The sequence below is a fragment of the Sebastes fasciatus genome, chromosome 1 (assembly GCF_043250625.1).
Source record: "Sebastes fasciatus isolate fSebFas1 chromosome 1, fSebFas1.pri, whole genome shotgun sequence".
In the NCBI taxonomy this organism is placed as follows: Eukaryota; Metazoa; Chordata; class Actinopteri; order Perciformes; family Sebastidae; genus Sebastes; species Sebastes fasciatus.
The window spans coordinates 11,597,189-11,621,071 of record NC_133795.1 but is presented as its reverse complement, the minus strand read 5'-3'; the positions used below and the strand labels follow the sequence as shown (position 1 = coordinate 11,621,071).

The 23,883-nt window shown below is 40.6% G+C and overlaps 1 long non-coding RNA gene across 1 annotated transcript; it reads left to right on the top strand.

Moving 5' to 3' along the window:
- The first annotated feature begins 1,419 nt into the window (after positions 1–1,419).
- LOC141777136 (uncharacterized) lies at positions 1,420–18,665 on the top strand. The gene is made up of 7 exons (XR_012595854.1): positions 1,420–1,551; positions 3,573–3,729; positions 4,134–4,290; positions 6,973–7,246; positions 8,644–8,735; positions 9,137–9,240; positions 18,305–18,665. It is a non-coding gene; the product is annotated as an uncharacterized LOC141777136 (long non-coding RNA).
- The last annotated feature ends 5,218 nt before the right edge of the window (positions 18,666–23,883 follow it).

Below are 23,883 nucleotides of genomic sequence, written 5' to 3'. Positions count from 1 at the left end.
AGACGGTGAAGAGGTGGTAAGGAAACACCATGCTACCCTTGGCAACTTGGGAATGGTGATGGTTGAGAAACCACTTCCTGTGTATGATGGGAAAATTGCATAAGTTCACTGTTGGTGTCTGGACAGACTGAGGTTGTGTGCGTGTGTGTGAGAAAATACAGGGTAAGTTAAATGTGGGTGCTGCTCCATGTGCAAGCAGAGTTTGTCTTAAAGGACCAGTGTTTACTAAGAATCAATGTGTTTTTGTTGCCTTAGAATGAGCCGTTTATATCTGCATAGGGAGCGGGTCCTCTTCAGTCCGCCATATTGCACCATATTCACCGCCATGTTTCTACAGTAGCCAAGAACGGACAAACCCAACTCTTGTCCTGTTTTGGCTGGAGTCGGTAACATTACTCGCTGCCGTCGCGGTTGCTCTCTCTCTCTTGCTTCACCACTCACTTCCCACATACACACACAGTGTACGCACTGGCTCTGCTCCAGATGACCTACGCTACTCTTACAACAACTGGCTCTAGAGGAATAGTTTGAAATTTTGGGAAATATGCTTATTCCCATCCTTGCTGTAAGTTAGATGAGAAGCTCGATACCACTCTCACGTGAGAACGGTGAAGCTACATCCAGCAGCCGGCTACCTTAGCTTTGCATAAAGACTGGAAACAAGGGGAAACAGCTCGCCTGGCTCTGTCCAAAGGTGACAAAATCAGCTTACCAGCACTTCTAAAGCTCACAGATTAACATGTTATAACTTGTTTGCTAGTCCAATTTTATTCACAGTGGGTTATGTGCCAGAGTTTTTGCTGGGTGCAGTGGCTTTCTGGGGTCTCGGCTGGTTGCCTGGCAACCTCACGGTGATGACACCAACCCAGCCGGCTGAATTTGTTATCTTTGAAAGACCCAGGCCAAAGAACGTATTTTGCCAAGAAGTGAAAGCCAATTGTTCGCTTCATTGCAACATCAGCAGCAAAGCTACGCTTCCGCCATTTAGGACTGAAAGCGACTACCAGACGCCAGTAAAACATCTGCTTAAAAAGCACACATGAGAGTGGTATCAATCTTCTCATCTCACTCTCTGCAAGAATGCAAATAAACATATTTCCCAAATTGTCAAACCATTCCTGTAATGCATAAAGGAATTTGTTTTGTTGTTGTTTTTCCTTTCCTGCACATTTGTAACTTCACTTTGTTATATCCCGGTCTTGAGTCTAAGTTGTGTTTTTCTTGTTTCCTTTTTTTCGTTATTTCCTGTCTTAATTAATACATTTATAGTCACCTTTATCTCTTGTTTCAGATACCTCACTTCCTGCCCTTGTGTGTTTCCCACCTGTGGGATTACCTATCCCGCCCTGATGAGTTTCACCTGTCCCTAATCACCCTTCCTCCCTTGTGTATTTAGTCTGTGTGCTCCCCTTAGTCTGTGCCAGTTCGTCTTTACTGTTATAGCGATCATTTTCCCAGTTTATTCCTACACTGTTAATGACCTTGCTTCTGGATTTTTGACCATTTCCTGCTGGTGGTTGCTAGTGTATTCCTGAGACACTGAAATAACTGGTGAGAAATTGCTTTGTTCTCAGCATCAGTAGACTGTAGAGACCTTTGCTCTGAAGTTTATTTTCGAACATTTGGTCAATTTGTACAGAAACAGATGGGAAGAAATTCTGTGCTTCATTTCTAGCCTCCAGTCTGAAAACTCACTTTCAAAACAAAGTACCATAATAAGCTTTCATGACATTTTGTTGTTGTTTTTTATTCTGGTATCGGTTAAAAAATAGAAAATCGTCAGATTCAGCATTTTCATATAAAAATGTAACTTTCAAGTTATTTTTTTCCCCTAACAACGCAGACTGCTATGATTCTTCTGTGAAGATCAATCAATAATTGATTGTGTCTGGACATGATGGAGGAAAGATAGCATGTTGTTAGTACAATCAGGGGCCTTTTCCAAGCCATTAAGTGGAACTAATTAATTATGGCATGGAAATGCGTTAAAATGTCTCTCTCCCACTGAAGACAACATCCACTTTCAGAATGGAAAAGCCTGAAATGCAATTAGTTACATAATCATGGCAAAATAAGGTTGACTTGATTCAAACCACATTGTTCACATCGCATGTCCCCACTTCCCATTTCCATTCCTCAAATCACCCGTAACACAGTATTTTGTTTTCAAAAGATATTTACCGTTCTCTTTGGCCGTACCATTTGCAGATGATTTTTCAGATTCATGAGGCCGGCTCATTTATGTAAAACACATGCACATACGCTGAAAAAATGACAATGGGGGAAAAAAGTGATTTCAGCATACAGATTACCAGGAACTCAATCAACAACTGTCTGGGGGACGGTAGGAATCCATTTCAACTTCTTGACCCGTTGGCTCCGTGTCTCTGTGACCACGCGACTCCGCTCTAATTGGACGACACAATGTCTGGGAGTTGTGAGGCTGGACAGAACTCACGGCAAATTACCGCTCACTTCCTGTTCAATCTGAGCGGGCACCCGAGCCGTCAGGGGAGCTGTTGGACTTTGAAAAGTGTTTGCTTAGCTTGGCATCTCCGGTAACCGTGACCCCCGTTGTAATGAAGAATAATTTAGCAGTTTGGAAAGTTCATTTTTGTGCATGCCTTATTTACAACAGCAACATCCAAATGGTGCGCGGGGCAGATCCAGTAATGTGAACGAGTAAAACTGAAATGGCACTTATGAGAGTTGAAATATTTGAAAATATTAATAAAATAATAACAATGCTATCAGTCAGATTCATCTTTAACTTTGTTTATTGTGAATTTTGTCTTTTTTTTGGCAAATCAATTACACTCAAAATACGAGTGTAGGGAGGTGTAGAGAGAGTCTGTAACCATAACTGTCTGCATAAAATGATTTAAGAGGAGCTGGATTATCTACACAATATTATTATATGTGTATTATTAACATGATATCAATATTTCATTTTTCAAATATCATGGTTATCGTCAATACACTCCAAATTACAATGCATTTGATTCATTTATTTATTTATTTTTAGTTAGGGGTGTATTGACAATAATCGTGATATTTAAAAAGTGAAATGTTGATATCATGCTAATAATACACATATGATATTGTCAATTATTGTCAATACACCCCCTAATTACAAGGCATTTGATTGATTTGTTTTTTGGTTGTTTTTTTTAGTTACACAGATAATAGGTGGGGAAATGAAACTGATATATTGTTGGTCTCTTGAAGCTAATTTGCCGCCTCCATCTCTGATTTGGCTTTTCAATTTGGGGTAAAACAGCTAAAAGAATGAATAAAACAGATTCAGGATTTAAAAAGAAGAAAACAAACTATGCACATGTGTATTTCTGTGCGTGATCATGACCGTGTATCGATGCTTATGAGGGTTTCAAACTGAAATTTTGAAATTTTTGAAATTCTCTATTAAATTATACAAGGTAAGTTATAAGCTGCAAGTCTTTTATTGTGAAACCACACATACGTGCATCATTTAAAGTAGGTAATGGACATGGTATAAAATGTACAGACGTATCTCTCAGTCTGTATTTTTGTTCTTGTGTCCGTGTCACCAGGTTGGCTCCAGCAGGCTCCGTGTCTCCGTGCTGCTGCCTGGTGAAAGCAGCGTCCAGTGGAGGAGGATTGGTAGTGACATCTGGCAGTTTGATAAAGTGGATTTGGTTTCTTAGGGGCAATTCCAGGCTACTCTCCCCGGGCGCCAGGCCTACTCTGGTTAGTATATGACTTACATGTGTAGGCTGCTGAGAGGGAGGACTGCCGTGTGTGTGTGTGTGTGTGTGTGTGTGTGTGTGTGTGAGGGAGAGAGTGTCAGTATGTACAGTATACAGTAAGCAGGTAGTGTGTGTGTGTGTGTGTGTGTGTGTGTGTGTGTGTTTGTGTGTGTGCGGTTTGGTATATTGAGCAGAGGGGAAGCGGTTAGTTCAAATGGAAAACAGCAGTCTCTCCACCATTTACATTAATGCAAGCCTTTCATCACCAGCTCCCCTAAAGCATGGCCTCTCTCCTTCTAATTTACTTTAAACACACACATTAGTCTCATCAATAAACGCTAATGGCTCTTTATGAAACAGAGGTCTATATCCCATTTTTCAAATGAGGGCCCTGTGTCCCCGCAGAGCCTGCGAGTCCGATCTAATCCATCGCCGAGATGGCTGATCTGTCCTTCTGTAACATCTTCTGCCGCCGACGCAAAGTGAAGACAACAAACAACATGCAGGCATGTCCAAATACAGAGGCCCACGCTCGCTAACATGTAGCCGCTCACAACACATGGTACGTATAGACAGTAATAGCACTTCTTTAAGGCTAGTTCCTCTTGTCAACTTGCATAAAATGCAAAAAGGTTGGCTTTATTTTCTAAGAAACCGGAGTTTTAAAGGGCTCTTTCCATATTTTCCCATTGTATTAATATGATACATAAACAAAAGCCAAAGTTACCGTCATGACTGCTGACATGAAGCGGCTTTTTAGGTTTTTGTCTAAATGGATAAGAGGGCTTTTGTACCAGAGCCAGAAGAGCTAAGCAGATCATTTGGAAGATGAAAGCACTTCTGAAAACGATCTTTCAATGCAGCATTCAACAAAACAATATTTACAGAGAGGAATCTGTAGTCTCCGAGGAGCAGAGAGGAACGAAAATACTGGCACCAAAATAACAGCAACTGATTTAAATTGCAAAACATCCACAGGAATGTCTTTTTTTTTTGCCATATTTTGTTCTTTATGTGGCTTGAAAACTGAATGATCATCTCCGCATCTGTCTCGAGCAACTGATTTATGGACATGTTGTGGGTTCCGAGGTTTGCTTTAGGATCGGGCCACATGAAAGCCGAGGTGGAGGTCAATAGCGCGGGCCTACTGCGGCTATGAAAACATCATGGGTGTTTTTCTCACCAGGGCTCACACGAACACGCTGGGCTGAGGGACAGACCACGCATTCTGCAGTGCCACCATCAAACGGAGAGTTCGCCCAAAGATGTAAATAGGATTTTTCATCACCAGGCAATTTTCACGTGCACCTTAACGCAGAAATACAATCCACGGCGTGACTGTGTGTCTTTCACACTGTGTACATGCTGAAGAGGCTGATCTTATATCTTATCAGTCATTGCATCTTTATCTCAACATTTTGTGGCTCTTCACCTGTTAATCAAATAATGACTGTAGTTGAAGAGTAAACATAAAAAAGTAAAAGTAAAAATACAAAAGTATGCAGAATGCCCTTTCACAGTGTTATGTTATTATATATATATATATATATAAATATATATATATATATATATATATTATAGCTTACCATTGGGTTATTATCACTGATGTATGAAAATGTATTTTTATGCAGCATACATAAATATTACACATTATACTTCATGTTGTGTTTTATTATTGCAATGTTAAAAATCTTAATCTACAAAGTAACTTATAACTTTACCTGACCGTGTGTGTCTTTTAGTGCATGTTAGTGCATGTGAGCGCACCTCACTGAATAGCTCACGGCCCCCACTCTGCACTGCTCTCATACGGTGGTTACAGCTGATAATGCCATCCTGACTGACGGCGTCGTCATGGAAGCGTATAGCGCCCACCCTCTGTTCCCCCTCCAGGTTAACACTGTTAGCTCCGTCAGCACTGTTGCCGTTGTTTTCACTGTTAGCGCCGCTCAGCCGTCGCCATGTTGAGAGCCATGCACAGTCAATAAAATGCTCCCAATCTCGCATTTAGTACCTTTAAAACTAGAGTTGGTAATCTTCTCTGAAAACATTTGTTGTTATATTTGTTGAAATGCTCTGACATAAAAAGGAGAAATTCTTCCACAATCTGCTAGTTTGACAGCTGTGAGCACTAACAATAGCCATGTTTACGTTCATAATGATAATGGCGGGGGAGTTGCTCTGGAGGGAGGCCTGAACAGACGGACTGTCTGTGTTGCTGACCTCTGGAGCTACTGCTGCTAGTTACTTTCATTTGAAAAGAGTTGGCAACACTGGCCTCGGTTTTTCGGTTGGATAATTTAAAAAATGTAGCGTACTCTTGCTAGTTTCTCAACATTACCAACCCTAGCTTTAAGGAATAAGTAACTCTAACTTAAAAGTACAGAAGTATAATCAGTTAAATGTAGGCTACTTAAATAATCCAAAGTTAAAGTACTCCTGTTTGTGCAAAGTAACTACAGCTGTCAGATAAATGTAGTGCAGTAAAAAGAACATATTTCCACTGAAATGTATTGGAGTAAGAGTAAAGTAGCATTAAGTGGAAATACTTTGTACAGGTACTTGTGCTCAAGTGCTGTACTTGAGTAAATGAAGTCACTTTCCTCCACTGTAAGGGAATCTACTGTATGTTCACTTAGTAGATATTCATCATGAGGGAGAAACATGAATCTGCAATTATTTTTACATTAGTGACTGACAATCAATCGTTAGTCTCTGTGAGAAATAAATAAATCATCAAATACTTTAAAAGCACGATCACATTGTCAACTACAATATCTTTCAGGACATTAATCTGTTTAAATGTTTCAAGTAGACGAAGACATGCCACAAGGTTTAGGTTTGAAAAACAGCTTGGACATTATCAATGTCAAGCTATATTCACTTTAACTGCTCTGTGTTCATAGTGCGTAGCCAATCTGACCAGTAACACTGCCCATTCAAGATCGTACGCCTTCTCTATGTTTCCGTGCATAATGACAAAAATGTGTTGAATTTGAAGTTCCCTTTGAAAAGACTCAAAAGTTTTAAGTTGAAAGAATGACACAATAAGATATATGTAATAGTTACAGAGGAATGAACAGAGTTTACATCCAGTCATCTAGACAGTTTTTGGAGTAAAGTAAAATCTTTAAGTAAAAATGTCTTTCATCTCCCGTCCTCTCCACTTTAAATTATATCCGTTTCACTCACTCCTCCATCTCTCTCAGTTCCTACCTCTCTCTGTCTCTCTGTCTCTTCTCAGGAGGGAAAGGATCCAGTCGGGCCTTACCTCACCCGTGGCATTGGAGGGGGAATTACAGGGCTTAGTTCTCTCAACTTGACCCCGCTCCTAATTACTTGTCGGATAAGTCTTTTGGCTCCTAGCGGAGTGTTGTCCTAACCTCCACTTGTCTGCTGTGTGTCCAAACATGGAGAAAGGAAAACACGCTCCAGTGTACCGGGGGGCTTAGCCTCAACGCCGCGTTCTCACAGAGCCAAACGCCCCACCGCATGCAGGCTCCCAGGGACCCACACAGGTTAGACTGCAGCTTACCTCTGTTTCTTCTACTACTGAGGATGAATGAGTGGTGGGAAAATGACTAAAGAGGATGGAGTTGAACTTATAAATGTAGCAATAAGGGTTTTCACCTCAGTTTCTTTGCTCCCACAGTTAAAAATTCCACCATATGTCCCTCTTTGAGGCAGAATAAAGAAGCAAAAACTGAAGCACCATTCTCCTTTTAAAAAAACAGCGAGAGGCAGCAGTAAGTGGAGGCAACCTGCAGCGAATTTGTCTTCGTCAGACCATATTGTCTCAGACATTTCAAAACCTTCTTTGGCAGCCTCCCCTGTAATCATGGCCCCTTCAAAGACAATGATCAGTGCAACAACTTAGTGTGTAATAGACGCTAATGATGGATAATAACACTGGTACACAGAGAGAGAACGAGACGACTCATCACGATCGGCTAAGCGTTTCTGATGTGACTTTACACTCGGCAGAAACGTGTTGCGTTTTGTTCTTTTATAAGAGTAATTTATATCAGGGATGGTTGACTGAGAGACACTTTTAATTCCTCCTCTCTGCAGTGAGTCACACAGCGCTTTGTACTTGAATTAGCACACTAACAAGCAACATTCATGATTAAATAAAGATGAGAATCATTTTTTTTACCAAAAGAGAAAGTTAATGTCCAACATCCTCTTTGTTTGGTTACTGATCATATCTCCTCAACTCATCCCTCCGCCCTCTGCTCTAACCCTGGGAAAGCGCCCTCTGAGATTACCAAACTTTAAATCATAACTCGAAACAGGGATTATCGAGCTCAGAGATTAGCTTTTAAATGAGAGCTCCCCAAACATTTTAAGGTATGTCATCAGTTCCTTCTAAATTACAGAGCGATAAGGAACTCCGGTGGAAGAGGGCAATCCTCCAGGGACCGAATAAGTTAAAGGAGGGGAGTTTATTCCATTATTGTCTAATAGCTTCCATAACCATCACCCTTTACCCCCAATAAAGTCTCATTGGCCTGAGGATTGAGTCTGGATTACATGGTAGCTCTGTTAATAATGTCAAACACATGAAGAGACCTGACCCTGAAACTCACCCATCACCACGGCGGGCAGGAGGTTAGCCTTTTCACCCAACGGAGAGTTAAGTGTACTGTGATAATGTGGGAATATAAATAGCATAAGGATGTAAAAAAAAAAAAAAGTATGATGCATCAATAATATGTCATGCACAGGGTGTGAAACAGGTATTTACGACATGTTATATCAGAGCGTAATTTGCGGCTTTGAGAGGAGCCGTTAAAACAGAGACAAGACATAAAGAAAGAACAGCCTCTGCCTTTTCTTGTGCGTGTGTTTCGTGTGTGTGTGTGTGTGTGTGTGTGTGTGTGTGTGTGTGTGTGTGTGCGCGCGCATACCTCAGTTCGTAGGCTGCAGCACTGTACGGCTTCCTCCCCCCCCTTCCTCCCCGGGGCTGCACTGAGAGGCTGGTGCCAGAGAGTCTCACCTAGTCAGGTTAGCCTGGGAACATACTCATACTACAGGCATTTCTTACACTCACACACACACATGCACACACACACACACACACACACACACACACATACGCATGTCTGCATGCACACAGCGCTTCCCACATCATAAGCTAATGAGCCATTATATTGTCATTAGTGTTTTATTTGCACCACCCTGTCTCTCAATAATCTGTCACACTGTTCACATGGCGATGACTCAGAAACTAAACAGTTGTTGCGGATTTGAGTGTGTGTGTGTGTTTCCACTCTGATGTGCACACACACTTCCGTGCAGGTCTTCATGCTGCACGTGTATTGTCATGTTTTTTTTCTGTGCGATTGAGTGCTTTTTATTCCGTTCATGTTCTCGACATCTAATCCATTTCCATTTGTCAAAAACAGACAAAATGTGAATCCATCACGACGTCCACTGTGACTCCAGCTTCATGCTGATGATGATGATGATGATGATGTTCCCCGCGGGGGCCTCAGGAGCCACACATGATGTAAGTAGACTTGAAATTTGTTTGGGGATAACGTCTACTGTGTAGAGCGTGTGTTTATGTGCATAGCACGTCATTATCTTCGCATCTTGATTAGATTTCCCAACGCGTTCTCATGTTTGTACACCTAAATAAGAGAATAGGATGGCAAGACCACCCAAACAGAGCAATCACACATGTAGAAGAAGAGAAGGGATGCTCATTATGTGGCAGACAGTTTGACGCTCTTTTCTTTTTGCGTGGTCTCTCCGTTTGCACTGAGAAGATCTAGAACATGATGAATGGCTGTAAATACAGTAAAGGTTTGATGATTTGGCAGTAACTTCAGGCATCCTATTTGTCTCACAAGCTGAGTAATGTGATTTGTCTTCTCACACAAGAGTTCAAAATGATTTGAACATCTTTCAACATCATTAATTTAACACGACGCCGCCTCTGTTTGCCAACAATCCCACACTTTTAAGGTGTGACTTTAGGAGTTAATACTTGTCAAAACAAACAAATGAAACCACAACTTGGAGCAGAGTGATTATGAGAGAGGAGGGGAGGGGAGGAGGGCGCCGAGAGCCGGGCTCACGGCGAGCAGACGGGCTCTCCCCAGCGTTCGCTCTGAGGAATGCAGCCTCTCTGCACACTGCTGACAACAGCACTCAGTATAAGCTTGATTCCTCCCGCACGCCAAGACACACATCAGTGTTCATTTTTGTTGAGATTGATTTAATCTAAGCGCCAACTTTACACGCAAGAATAACCAGTTAGCTGATATGATGAGAACAGCCACACCAGCATGCAGTGATGATTTATATGGAGCATTTAAAGAGTCGGCAAACATGGTATTAACTTGCTGAAAAAGGTTGCTCAACATTTTGAAGCATGCCTCATAAAAACTACAGCGTGTATGAGTTCCCATCGCCCCTTGGCACGGATACGCCAAAGTCCTCTGCTGGGATCCCGTTTCAACATTCAGACTGAGCTACATTAACCACTAATATATCTATAAAACCCTCTAAGGCCTAAAATAGATGAGATTTACATTTCTTTTGTGTCGTTTTTCATATAAAAACTGCTGTGATTTCTTTTCATAGCATAATTCAACTCAAATACAAAACTGTATAAAACGTTGGTCCGTAGAACTGAATGATTGTTGAAATGAACATTTATTTGTAATAACTGTCACTGTCCCAGAGCTGAGTTCAAGTTTTAGTTTTATTTGTCATGTGCAGGTTAACACAGGGTCAACAGTGCAATAAAAAGTGTATAGGATGAGAGAACGGGTCAGCTCGGCACTAAAAGCAATATATAACATTATATAAAATCTAGGGCTGTCAATCGATTAAAATATTAAATCGTGATTAATCGCAAAGCTTGTATCTGTTCAAAATGTATCTTAAAGGGAGTATTTAATACTCTTATCAACATTGGAGTGGACAAATATGCTTTCTTTATGCAAATGTATGTATATAAGTATTATTGGAAATCAATTAACAACACAAAACAATGAGAGATATTGTCCAGAAACCCTCACAGGTACTGCATTTAGCATAAAAAATATGCTCAAATCATAACATGGCAAACTGCAGCCCAACAGGCAACAACAGCTGTCAATGTGTCAGTGTGCTGACTTGACTATGACTTGCCCAAAACTGCATGTGATTATCATAAAGTGGGCATGTCTGTAAAGGGGAGACTCGTGGGTACCCATAGAACCCATTTCCATTCACATATCTTGAGGTCAGAGGTCAAGGGACCCCTTTGAAAATGGCCATGACAGTTTTTCCTCACCAAAATGTAGCATAAGGTTGGAGCACTATTTGACCTCCTTCGCAACAAGCTAGTATGACATGATTGGTACCAATGGATTCCTTAGGTTTACCAGTATCTTCACTCTGACTCACTCCTACAACCTCCGAAAAATCGATTGTGTTAATGCGTTATAGAAATTAGTGGCATTAAAACAAATTAACTTCTACAGCCCTAATATCTATAAAACCTTCTAAGGCCTAAAAAAGATGATATTTAGATTTGTTTGTGTCATTTTTTATATCTGTATAAAAACTGCAGTGATTTTGTTTCGTGGTATAATAACATTGGTTCTGAGAATTGAATGATAATTACTGTCTCTGTCACTGAGCCGAGATAAATCCTGGCATGATTTTGGTTTTTGTGTGGCGTTACATGCGGCTAATCCTCCCGAGTTGTCAGGGAGTGACTCAGCATTGATTAAGCAACAAAGTAATAACGCTCCTTTCGTGCCGACAGGCCACTTTCTCTGCTCACGATGCTTTTATTTCCTCTAAACCTTTGTCCTGCCCTCTCAAATCCACATAAGATATTACTCAGTGTTTCTTTTGTGACAATACTAAAGCAATAATTACAAGACCAGCGCAGCACTTTTCGTCATTAAAGTGCGGCTGTGATGAATGCGCCGAATTGGAGTTCAGCCTTTAATTACCTTTGAGTGATTGCTCTCCTCGAACAAAGCACACTGTTGCTGTTAAGGAGGGCATAATTAAATAGCAATTCTAATTACAAAAAGCAGCGCGTGTGATTGTGTTTTGCCCTCTTGAAAAGGTTCATTGGGGAGAGTCAGCGTGTATAACAAATCCCAGGAAGCATTTATGAACACAGTATATATTTAGCTCCATTCAAAGCAGGCCCGGCTCTCACAGCTTGCACCCCGGTGAGTCAGAGTTTCAACATCACCTGAAGAAAACTTGGCACGGTGACTCAGCAAAGCGATGGAAAATTAAAAGGCCAGTTAGTGCCTATGGGTGAGAAACAATTATGGTTTTGTGTTCATTACAATGGTGTACAAAGGGAATGAAAATTCCTAAGCTAAGTGTTTTACCATCAAAATGCCAAGAGTGAAATGAATGTAATTAAGCCCACAAATACCTCCGGCTTTTGTAACAAAGCTGTTTTACTGCCTTTAGCAGCATGTGAGTGCTTTGCTTAACACTAAGTGGTCGATACAAGAGCTTTTGGCTGGGAATGACTCTGGAATCATTCATGCACAATACAACATGTCATTGTATCGTGTTACATATTTGTTTACCAGCCCAGAGATATTGATGATTTAATGATTTTAAGTCTCCATAAACAGAAGATTTGTGATCACGCAGCTCTTCCATTAAACAACAGTGTCACAGTTTCCTTCATCATGTCTTTTTGCTCTGAGCAGAATATTAGAAAAACAGCCATGTTAATAACTAAATGTAGAGTTGCCCATATTATTGATATAGAAAAAATAATTAATTAAGAATAAATAAATAAAATAAATAAAGAATAAGTCAAAAAAAGAGATTTTTAAGCTTTGACTAAATTGAAATATTATGTAAAAACTCAATATCAGAAGTCATCCCCAATATTTTGTACATTATGAAAGCTGAATATGCTGCCAGCTTTCATGACTTCAACATCAGTAAAATCATCTCAACTCAGATCTAAAAGGGACATATTATGCTTTTGTGCTTTTTCCTTTCCTTTAGTGTGTTATATTGTTTTTATGTGCATGTAAAAGGTCTGCAAAGTTACAAAACCGTCAAAGGGAGTTACTGTCCCCCACAGAAACACTGCTCCTGAACTGCCTGAAACGCCCTACTTGAAGTCCCGCCTTTTCTTCCGTAACGTGGTGATGTCACCAAGTAATACATTTGCATAATGACTAGTTTGGCACATCCTTAAACAAAGTTAGTTAGAGCAGAACTGTAGAGACGCTGGATTATTTACACAATATTATCTTGTGTATTGTTAACACGATATCAGTATTTCATTTTTAAATATCACGGTTATCATCAATACCGGTATATATCGCGACACCCTTAGACTTGAGTGAATAAACTGAACTATAATGAATCAAAAAATGGAGGAAGATAATAAATAACATACATTAACTTTTTCTAATCAACAGAAATAATAATGTGCTGAAACAGACTTTGTAAACTAGTTTTAAAAACAAAATCAAAATTGATGCCGCAGAACTGGAGATATCTTGTTTTTTATTCCATGCATTCTTCTTCCTTCTCAAAACTTGCCGCCTACATTACCCACAATGCAACTCGGATGTGTTATGCTAGTTGCAGCTAATGCAGCAGATTGTTTTCATTTTTAAACTTGTGGTCTTAAGACCCAACCGACGCTGACTCAGCTGACATCACTTGAGGCAAATTATCAGACTTCATGCAACTCCCTCTGGAGCCACAAAGAGCTTTATACAACTTTTCCCACAATGCAATACAAGTTTCTCTTCTGTCGGGGAATGAACAAGGGCCCTATAAACGGTCAGATATTATATAATACATATTTACAGAGGTGCATTAATATTCTCTAAAAAGAAAAAAACTTTTAAAGCTGAAAAGGACTTCTGAATAACTTCAGAAATCCGAGACACCAGATTGTGACCCACGATAACGGAAGCTTTTTTTAATGTTCCCGAACAGTTGTTGCAGTATAAACATCATATGTTTGCACTGACTATGTTACACACACAGTTTGTTATGTCTGCTGGATATCAGGAGGTTACAATGAAAATAACGTGCTAGCGCCTACCATCCGTATCCCCCGCAGGATATTTGGACACAGTTTAAACTTTGCTGTTTAGGCCTCAGCACTCGTGTGAAAACAGCAACTGAATTTATGAAACAGTGAATGAAAATCTCAAGTAGCAGCGTGTGTGTTTGGGTGTGTGTAAGGCCCTTTTGTTTAGCGTGGGTGTGTGCTTGTTTGTGAAAATTACTGGGCATTTTGTATTTCCCTGACATGGAGTATTAATAAGCAGATGTCAGTAACGGTGAAGGGAAACCACTTGTGAGTTTAACAGGAACAACAGAAATCTCCGAGGCTATGAGCCTATTAGACGCAGCATGTTTTATTTCATGTGGACTTAATTCTATCAAACCCCACACTCAAGCATGCCCTCATATCTGAGCTCTACATTTTCCCTCAATTGGAAACATCTTCATTGAGATACATAAACATTTTAAAGGCCTATTTCGCCCCGACATTGGGGTCCTGCCTGAGATCTGATTTTCCTCTCTTTGATGTTACATTCATATTCTTCCTCCTCGCCGGCAACATGTGTCCCTCGTTACATCACGTCATGCCAACGAACAATCAGTTAGTCAAAACACATCTCGGGGCTCTGAGAGACGGGATGAGAAGAGCTAGCGAAGGGAAGAATGGCTAGAAACAGAAGGGACTGTCAGGAGGGTTATTAAAGCAGTAACAGATAGCCGCTCTCAGCGTCGCACGGCCAGCGGCTCCAGGGCCTCGCCCCTAGCACCTTCTCCTTGATGTTAGCACCGGGCCGCTCTGGGACCGGATCATTGAGTGACAGCTTCAATAAGGCTAATTACAGTGGGCTGCAGGGCCCAGTTATGTTGTCTGGCGACTCCACCCACTGTGGAGCCAGAGCGACTGTGTTAACTATGGTGTTAGACCAAGGTAGGCATCAGTCAGCCACCGCCGGACCTCACAGCAGTAAACACACACACACACACACACACACACACACATTCAGGCACAGAGGAATACACACTCTTCCTCATCACACATGAAAACACACTTTTAATAAAACAGACAAAAGGTGACCCTTGAAACACTTGATGACCTGAGTGTCCGGAGAATAATGATGGATAATAATGTGGGTTATGATACCATCAGCAGTAGTGGAATATAACTTAAAGTTATAAAGTTCGGTGCTTGAGTACAAATATACTTGCACTTTGCTTGAGTATTTCCAATTCAGAGGGAAATATTGTACTTTTTACTCAACAGCTTTAGTTACCAGTTACATTAAATATTAAGATTCAACCGTCATGGCTAGAAGGTAAGACGCAAATTGCGAAACTCTCGAAAGATGGTTTAGATTCAGGCTGGTTTCACACTGTTCGTAGCTATACCTACGAAAAGTAATGCACTGTAATTTGTGTATATCCTACAAAATCAATTGTGTGTAATTAACGTAATCAGAACCAGGAAATATAAATAAACGCCATACAGGGGGGAGATCGGGGTGGATGGGTGGGTCAAAAAATACCGGAGTTTCGCCCAGGAGACCGACGTTTGTGTCCCGTGTGAAACTAGAAGTCAGAGTTGGTTTATCTCTCACGTGACTGACATACTTAAGTAACGCCACTTCTGTAGTTATTTTAAGCCAAACCACGATCTCTTCCTTAACCTGAGTAGTTTTCTTGCCTAAACCTAAGGAAGTTGTTTCCTGTGAAGACAGAAGTTTATTTTGAAAAGACTGTATGCATGTAACGAGGGGAAGTTGACACATGGTGCTGGACATTTGTGGGAAAATCAACCAAAACAGAGGATTAACTTTCTTGTAAGATATCATACGGACCGTGTATGAGAATACGCTGTAAGGTTAGGCATTGACCTTGAATAGTTAAGGTTAGGCATTGACCTCAAATAGTTAAGGTTAGGCATTGACCTTGAATAGTTAAGGTTATGCAATGACCTTGAATAGTTAAGGTTAAGCATTGGCCTTGAATGGTTAAGGTCAGGCATTGACCTTGAATGGTAAAGGTTAGGATAGGTTGTTGGGCAGTGAGTGTCGTGAGAGCTTTTTGCAAGTTTTTGCACATTTTCGCAATTTGCAGGTTACCTTTTAGACATGACCAGATTCAACACACAAAACTACGGAAGCCCTAAACAGACATGATTCAAAAATGTTGTAATACTCTTATCTCAAGATCACGAGTTAAGTATGTCATTAACTCGAGAAAACAAGCTTCGTTATCTCGAGATAAGAAGATAATTAACTTGTTATCCTAAAAAAAACTAAAAGGTTGCTTTTACTGGACTCCTGATGATGACCTTGTCTCAATTGATTTAATTATGACGGCTCAATATTACGCTCATTAAGTATGTGGCTGTGTGAAACAGCACCTCTGCTCTTTTCCTGTGAATATTAAGGATTTATTTCATTAAAGTGAATACATTTTTTATGATGTTAAGAGGCAGAGGTGGTCCACCTCTGCAATAAAACACTGTGGGAAATCCTGGATAAAACTCTGCCGCATTGAGGGAGAGTCAAACAGCTTTAGCTTGACGTTGGTATAGCAGTCATCAGTTTGCATGATCAGTGTGTGTTAAACACGCCATAATATAGACTAAAGACTATCACAATGTTTACATATATACAGCATCCGAATGTCTTGGCTTTGGCATGTTTACAGTATGTTTACAACCATGTCCCGTTGCTGTATTCAGACTTATCGCTGATTTGCCATGCTACGACTTAGATATAACATTTTCTCGGATATGTTGTGACATTTTTAGGAGACAGGAAAAAAACTCTTTGGCTTTCCATATAGCCAGCAGCCAAACTGCTTCGCTTCCCATCAATTATAAATCAGGTGCCGTCTTGCCTGTTTATATGAAAACTGGAAATTATGCTTAATTAGAATTCTGCTTAATGACAGTCATTATGGTATATTGTAATTCATTATGGTGTGTCGTAATTATTGGTTGGTCGTCACAATAACCGCACCAGCATGATGTTTCATTTATCATTACAAGGAGTTTTAGTTTAATCAAGAACATGATGTTTTTCTGGTGCCGCGGTCGGACCACCTGAACCAGTCTGACTCCGTAGAGAGGATTTCAAAAGTTTTTTAAATGACATTCGGTCATACACAAAGCTGCAACCATCCATGAAAGTATTTCGTCAAGCTAACCGGGGATGCTATGTGACACATCAGCAGTGAAGACGTCAGTCAGCCAACCTGGCAACCGCCAGCGGTCCAGTGATGTTTGTGAAGTGGGCAGGCCGGTGTGGGAGGCTCATTCCACACTGGTGCCAGGACTGTTTAGAGGCCTGTTGTGTCTGGACTCTCTCGGGTCACTTTAATATCAGCCCAAGGCCTTGAATCGGCCCCCATGTCGCTCCAGCGATTACAGGAGGATCCCCCTCATCTGTCTTCCTCCCTCACTCTGCTGCTCTTCCACACTTTGCGTTCTGTTCCTCCCTCATTTCAACATTAAACATAACTGATGGCGAACAAAAAGACACAAGATTCTGCGCATAATCCGATTTACTACGCCTCCAAACCGCTGCGTCTCTGCCGTTCCACTTCTCTTGAGTGAGAACTGTTAACCCCCCGAGTCCATGATCGACCTTTTCAACCATCTCTCTCTTAACCCAGTGTTTACTCTATCGTTGATCTGCCAGTAAACCGAGTTCCTGTCTGTGTATTTGTGTTTAAGCGTATACAAGTCATCCCCGTGAGCTCGCGTGTATACAATAATGCTTTCAGGGGATTGGGCCCTGCGTTGGGCCTTTTAACTCCAGTCAGCGCTGCATCCTGATATCCCGGTGTGACTGGTTTGAGGGGGTAATTCACTCCACCAGAAACATAGGCTTTTAGAGGTTCCACATGTGCCTTGGCACCAGACAGAAGAGAGGCCCGTAGGTTTCATTAATTGTGGTAACATTCCTGTAGCGTTGTCAGGCAGTTTTATTAGTATTAGCTTTACCCGCAGGCTGTCATTATGCCTCATTTAGAGCCCGAACCCTTCCCATGGCTGTCAGGTCTTAACTGTCTGAGAATATTGTTAACCACTAACAACCTAATCATTAAATTAATAACGGCAGTTTAATGCTGCAGACTAATTGATCCAATCAGGCAATCTTAAAACACATCCCTTAACATATTATAGTGAAATTAATTTCAGATTTATAAAAATGTTTCTTATCCCAAATACCTACAAAAAGTTGATTCCCAAATAGGAAAGAATTTAAAATCACCTCACTGTTTTAGGGTTTTTATTTATTTATTTATTTAGGGTTTTTGACAATTACCACAAATTGCAAATGAGGATTTAAAAACAAATTATGTGTACCTAATATGCTTATTTACAGAGATTGGAGTGACAGGAATATTTGCAGGTTTCCCTTGTCAAACATCCCAGAAGAAATGTCAAATGCTCCTTTAATCCCGGCAGCTCACTGGGTGGATTCATCGGAGCAATCATCCTAATAACAGTAAATCCACAATAATTGACATGTCAAAATTACTCGCAAAAATTGACTTTTTTTTTCCCTCCTTTGACACAGAACCTTTAAACAGGCCGAAATGATCCAGCAGGTTGAAAATGAGAAGCAGATTGATAGTTCCAGCAGGCATTAACCCCACCTCTGGTTTGATCTCCTCGGGTCAGGCCCGGCTACCGAAACAGTCGCGCTTCTGACTGGTTTGATCCGAGCCTGTTGACAAGGTCAGCTGTAACCGGCTGAGAGGTTGTCATGACTGACTGCAAAGCGCTCCTGGCTCATCGGTGCAATCATTTGTCAGCATGTCGTGTTGCTCAGGCGCGAGGCTTGGTTGAAAACAGGCCAAAAAAATCATTGAAAATGACATTTGATAGTCTTTTGTTGGCAAACAGCATTTTTATAATCCTCACAAATTGTTTTTGGACATATTAGAAGTGGTTTAAGCATTTTAATTTATTGTTAAATAAAAAAAATACTTTTACTTTAAAAATAAAATATGCAGTACTTTCATTTATTTTCTGATTTCTGAGATTCGACTTCTAGCCGACACCATGTGACTTATTCGAGCAGAGAAACGTGACTAGTTAGTGGTGCTTATTGTGTTCGTCTGGACATGATTTGTTAGCACCAATAAAAGCGGGCAGGAATTGTTTGTTTTTAATGACCATGTTATCCACCATGCAAGCATGAAATTTTATGTCTTTTTTCCACTGAGACCTCCAAAATCACCTCAGGATGAGATAATGAAACTGAAAATTACACTTTATTAGAAATAGATTTTGTTGTTTTAGTGTTTGAGCGAATGTTTGACTTTGATCAAGTGTGTTTATGTGCTCCTTGCATGCGAGCACATGCATGATCTGTTTGTTTGTTTGTTTATGTGAGATTTACAGCCACTTTGAGAAGAAAACTCATGAAATCTTGACATCATTATGACTTGGTCAGAGGACGGCAAACTGCATGTACACATCATGCTGCTGTAAGTGGCTGCTAATTCACATTTTACCACTGTGTATATGTGTGTGTGTGTGTGTGTGTGTGAGAGAGAGAGAGAGCTCTCTGCTCGCCTGGTGGTTTGCCGTCTCTCTGCATGGAGCTGAGATGTGAGGAGTGAACGAGGAGCTCTGCTGCCATCCCACACTGCAGATCAAACACACACCAGGCGGCGCGAGGACGACAAACAGTCAAAACAGAACCTGATCTCGGGGGCAATTACCAGTGTTTGCTTAATCTTTGGAACGTGCTGTCGAAAACCAGGGTCAATGACGCTGCTTGACTCTCCCTTTTTAGCCGGGGCGAGAATAGGGATTATTACTCATTAGGGCTTCACAGTTTGGTGTTTGGAGATGTGGCGGTGGAGGGGGGATCTCAAGGCATGATTACCCCCATCAAACACACAGGAGAAATAAGAGTGGGTTAACTTGAGTGTATGCGTACCCTAACCAAAAAGAAGTTTATTCAAGTGTGGTATTAGTATTCTTCTTTAAAACTTGAAATAAGAGAGTATACTTTCAGTTTACTATTCAGATATATACTTAACAAAAGTATACTTGGCTCATACTGACAAGTATACAGAAAAGTCTAAGTATACTTGGCTTATACTGACAAGTATACAGAAAAGTCTAAGTATACTTGCCTTATATGCCTATACTTATACTTAATCTTTTGATTGAGATATACTTAAGAAAAGTATGATTAAGTATTCTTGCCATATAGGCCTACAGAAAAGTATACTTGGCTTGTAGTTGTGCTTATTTTTTGATAGAGTAGCCTATTAAAGTGTGAGAAGGACAAAAAAGAAAAGAAAAGGGTAGAAAAGGACAGCATATTGGTTTAAATGGACAACAATTAAATCACATACATGGTTCAGTTACTTTTCAGGGCTTGTGTTGGTGACTAAGTTGTGACACTGACACTGTTTCACCCTTTTTCGTCGTTAACCCGCTGGCGGTACTCTCCCAACGATTCTGTTACCTGCTCAGCATCAATTAAAGCTATTTGAAACCTCAACCACCCACAGGCTCCAGCACCATACAATTAAGGTGGCGTGAGACCTGGGTTTGCTTCTCACTAATTTCACACCGCGTTTAGATGACAGCCTCAAGGTTCCCCTTGGGGGTTGTGTGAACGGCTTTATTGGATAGGTGAGGATTTATAATTACCCGAAGAAGTAATTGCAACTAATTCCACCCAGCCTTCAGGATATTACAAGGTAGGTATTTAGCTGAAAGCTGCGGCGTTCAGTCTCTGTTTGCTTTTAAAGAGGTGTGAATACAGGAAAGTTGGAACAAAGTGTCGTCGAAATCATGTTTAAAAGAATGACAAGCAATAAATTATGTGGATGTCAGCCTTGGAGAATGGAATTACTGTAACAATAGATGTTTTTCATGATATCATCTGCAATTATATCCATTAATCCTTCAGGCTGTTATAGCAAAATCACTTTATTTGAGGGCAAAACCTGAAGTGAGAGCACAAAAAATGCTCACAACAACTCGTCATTGCAGGAAAACTGTGTGCACACAGCCACGACAAGCAAGGATAATAATTCAGGCCATGAATCTAACGGCCAGACCAAAGTCCACATAATCACAACAGACCACGTATATGTGATTGTTTGGTTGAATTATCTTCTCTGTTTATGCCAGTAACATATCTAGTTATTTTACTACACACAAAAAGATACTCTTAAATGGATATTCATAGATAGATATTGTTATTATTTTTAATTATTATTATTAAAACCTACCATGTCCCGTGCCCGCATTTAGCTGCACTTTCATACGGGGCTTTTCTCTTTCTCTCATTCTCTCTTTCACCTGTGACGTCCATTTTTCCAACAAAATGCTGGACCACGTGCACTGTGCACGTGTTGACATGTACGTAATGAGCATGAAACCAATCGTGTGTGATGACCGGCAGAGGTCGTACCATCAGGTTAATAGCAGGTTGGCCGGGCCACTGGGATTTCTTCTGCGTGGATCAGAGATGAACAAAGAAGTCGGTCTATGAACTGTCAGCCCAGTCGCACAGTAATTTGTGTAATAGTCATGAAATTTAATGTGTTGAATTGTGTACATAGACACGAATTTCACATACGGGAGACGGGAGACTTTGACCAATCACAGGTCATTTCATTGAGACAGCGTTCCTATTGGCTGTGCTCCGGTCATGTGATCGGAACTTGGCGTTCCTTCAACAGATTTTACAAAGGCGGCTGCGTCACAAACTTTCTCATTTTACAGTGAAACAGTACACTACAAGATGATTCTGAAAACATTTGAGGCGAGAAATAGGCATTAACGTAACATAATATTCATATTTGATCAGCGCTGCCTAGTTTGACCGTTTGGTTGGAGTTCGCGAGTGACTGACAGCCGGCTCTCATAGATGGCAGCTGGACAGCAGACCTCAGATCAGCTCTTACTGCTTGTTTTCCTCCGGTCTGTGAAATCTTGCAGATGCCATTAGGACCACTGGAGGCCACAGAGGCACATGACTTTTTTTTCAGGTTACCTGTTTTATGTACTACTGTCAAGATAGAGCGACCGTTTTATAAAAATAACTTTTTTTAATCATATTTGCTCCAATCCCGCCTACTTCAGCTTTAAATTACGTCACCTCCGGTGTTATTTCAACCCAAACTGCCATCGTTTCCTAAACCTAACTAAGTAGTTTTATTTTGAAAAGACTGGAATGGAAATTGACACGTGTTGCTGGACATTCGTAGGAAAACGCACAAAAAAATACAATATATGTTTTAAGTTGTACTGAGCATCACGAGAAAAAAAAGGAAATTTGGGTCTATTTTTACTAATCAAATAGATAAAATTGTATGACTATTTCACGAACTGCCATGAGACCGTGTTGGAACTGTAATGATGTTTTAAAACTGACAGTTTGGGTAATTATCTGACTGTTTACCTTCATTTTCAGTTTGTCTAGCCTGGGTGGGGTTTCATTTACAACCTGTCTTTTAGGGATGTCACTGCACTCCCTGACCTCAGCAATTAAGTTGGTGAGTACAAATTTATTATTAGCTACCAACAGGGATGATGGTTAAATCAACGAAAAATAAGAATCAAGTAGTAGCTAGCTGCTAATCCACTAGCTTCTTACTAATGGAATCTCTCATTGTGCTTTTATTCATCTAAATTACACATGGTCCCGGGGTTTATTATCCTTTTCCAGCATCTTCTAGGATCTTATAAGATTACATCTTTCATGATTTTAACAAATTTAAACAATGATCATTTCTTTGCATACAAAAGACTACAGCTCCCTTGAACATCTACCAACAGAGCAGCACACATACTTGTGTTTCTTCCATATCCATGATATGCTCTGCTGTATAAAACATCTACACAGCTCTAGCCACATGCAGCCACTCTTCTCGCCCTTGGACTCGCCACTTCTGTTGAGCTGGTAAAATTGAACACATGTTGGGCTGGGACTTATGGGAATTGGTGTTTCTTTGAGGGCCACCAAAAAGTTCAAAAGTTACCATTGTTATGTGGATATATGGAGTAAACCACACGACATACTGCTGAGAATGTTTATATCCCTGGGATTGTTAGTAATTTGCATTATTACAAATGTGATTGAGGTTTTTCTTATTTTGGAACAGAACACAGTAGTTCGGTTTCACTTTGGCTTTCTATGAACTTATTTTATACCTTCAGGAAATGTTTTCACTGTTCCTCCTTCCTCCTGTATAGGAACTCTGTCTCTCTCTCTCTCACACACACACACACACACACACAAACATCTTGTGGTCATGTAGTGACTAACCCGGGGGATGAGAAGAGGTTTCATGCTGACAGGATGTCAGTGCTCAGTGGGAGATGGCTAACTAGTGGGAGCATCAAAGAACGGCTAAATCAGCTCCCTTCCACCACAGCGCAGCCGCCGCATTCCTCCAAGGTGCAGATATGAAAGGGAGTATGCCCTTTGTAGGCACGCCAACGAAATTTATGTCCAACCTCAGATAAGATTGGAGTGTCTCTGGCTGAAAATAGTAGTAGTAGATGAGTAACTTTTTCAGTTTTATTCCTGATTTTCTCCTATTAATAATTCTCAGATACATTTTGCACATACATGTATCTCTTCTTAACAATGCTGTGAGTAACGGTACAGCTGTCTTCACTTTGTAGTTTACTGTTGGCTCTTTTCATTGCTTTGGCAGCAGTAACACGGTAACCACCGTCCTTAAGAAAATCTCATATACCACTCAGCACACACGCTGAGGGGCCCCGTGCATGTACGCAGGCTTCCACCAGAGTGGAGCGCTAAAAGTTGTTGCGGAAAGGAAAAGGGGGAATATAATGAGACATTTATTTGGTGACAGCTTCGCTCACTGCGCCTCTGTTTCGCACTCGTATAAAGAGACGCCATAAATGACAAAATGGAAGTCGTGAACGTGGACAGTGCTTTGATTTTAGAGGCAGTAACTCTCACACTGAGCTCTATGTGGGGTGGATGTATTTAAGGAAATGTTTTTTATTCTAAAAAAAAGAAAAAATGGATAAATGCGTTTGTTTGCCCTCATTCATGTGACTTTTACAACTCTCCCTCCCTTTTCTGACACAGAGTTAACTGTAGGCGAGTAAACATTTACTTTATTTCATCCAAAGTGGGTTTTT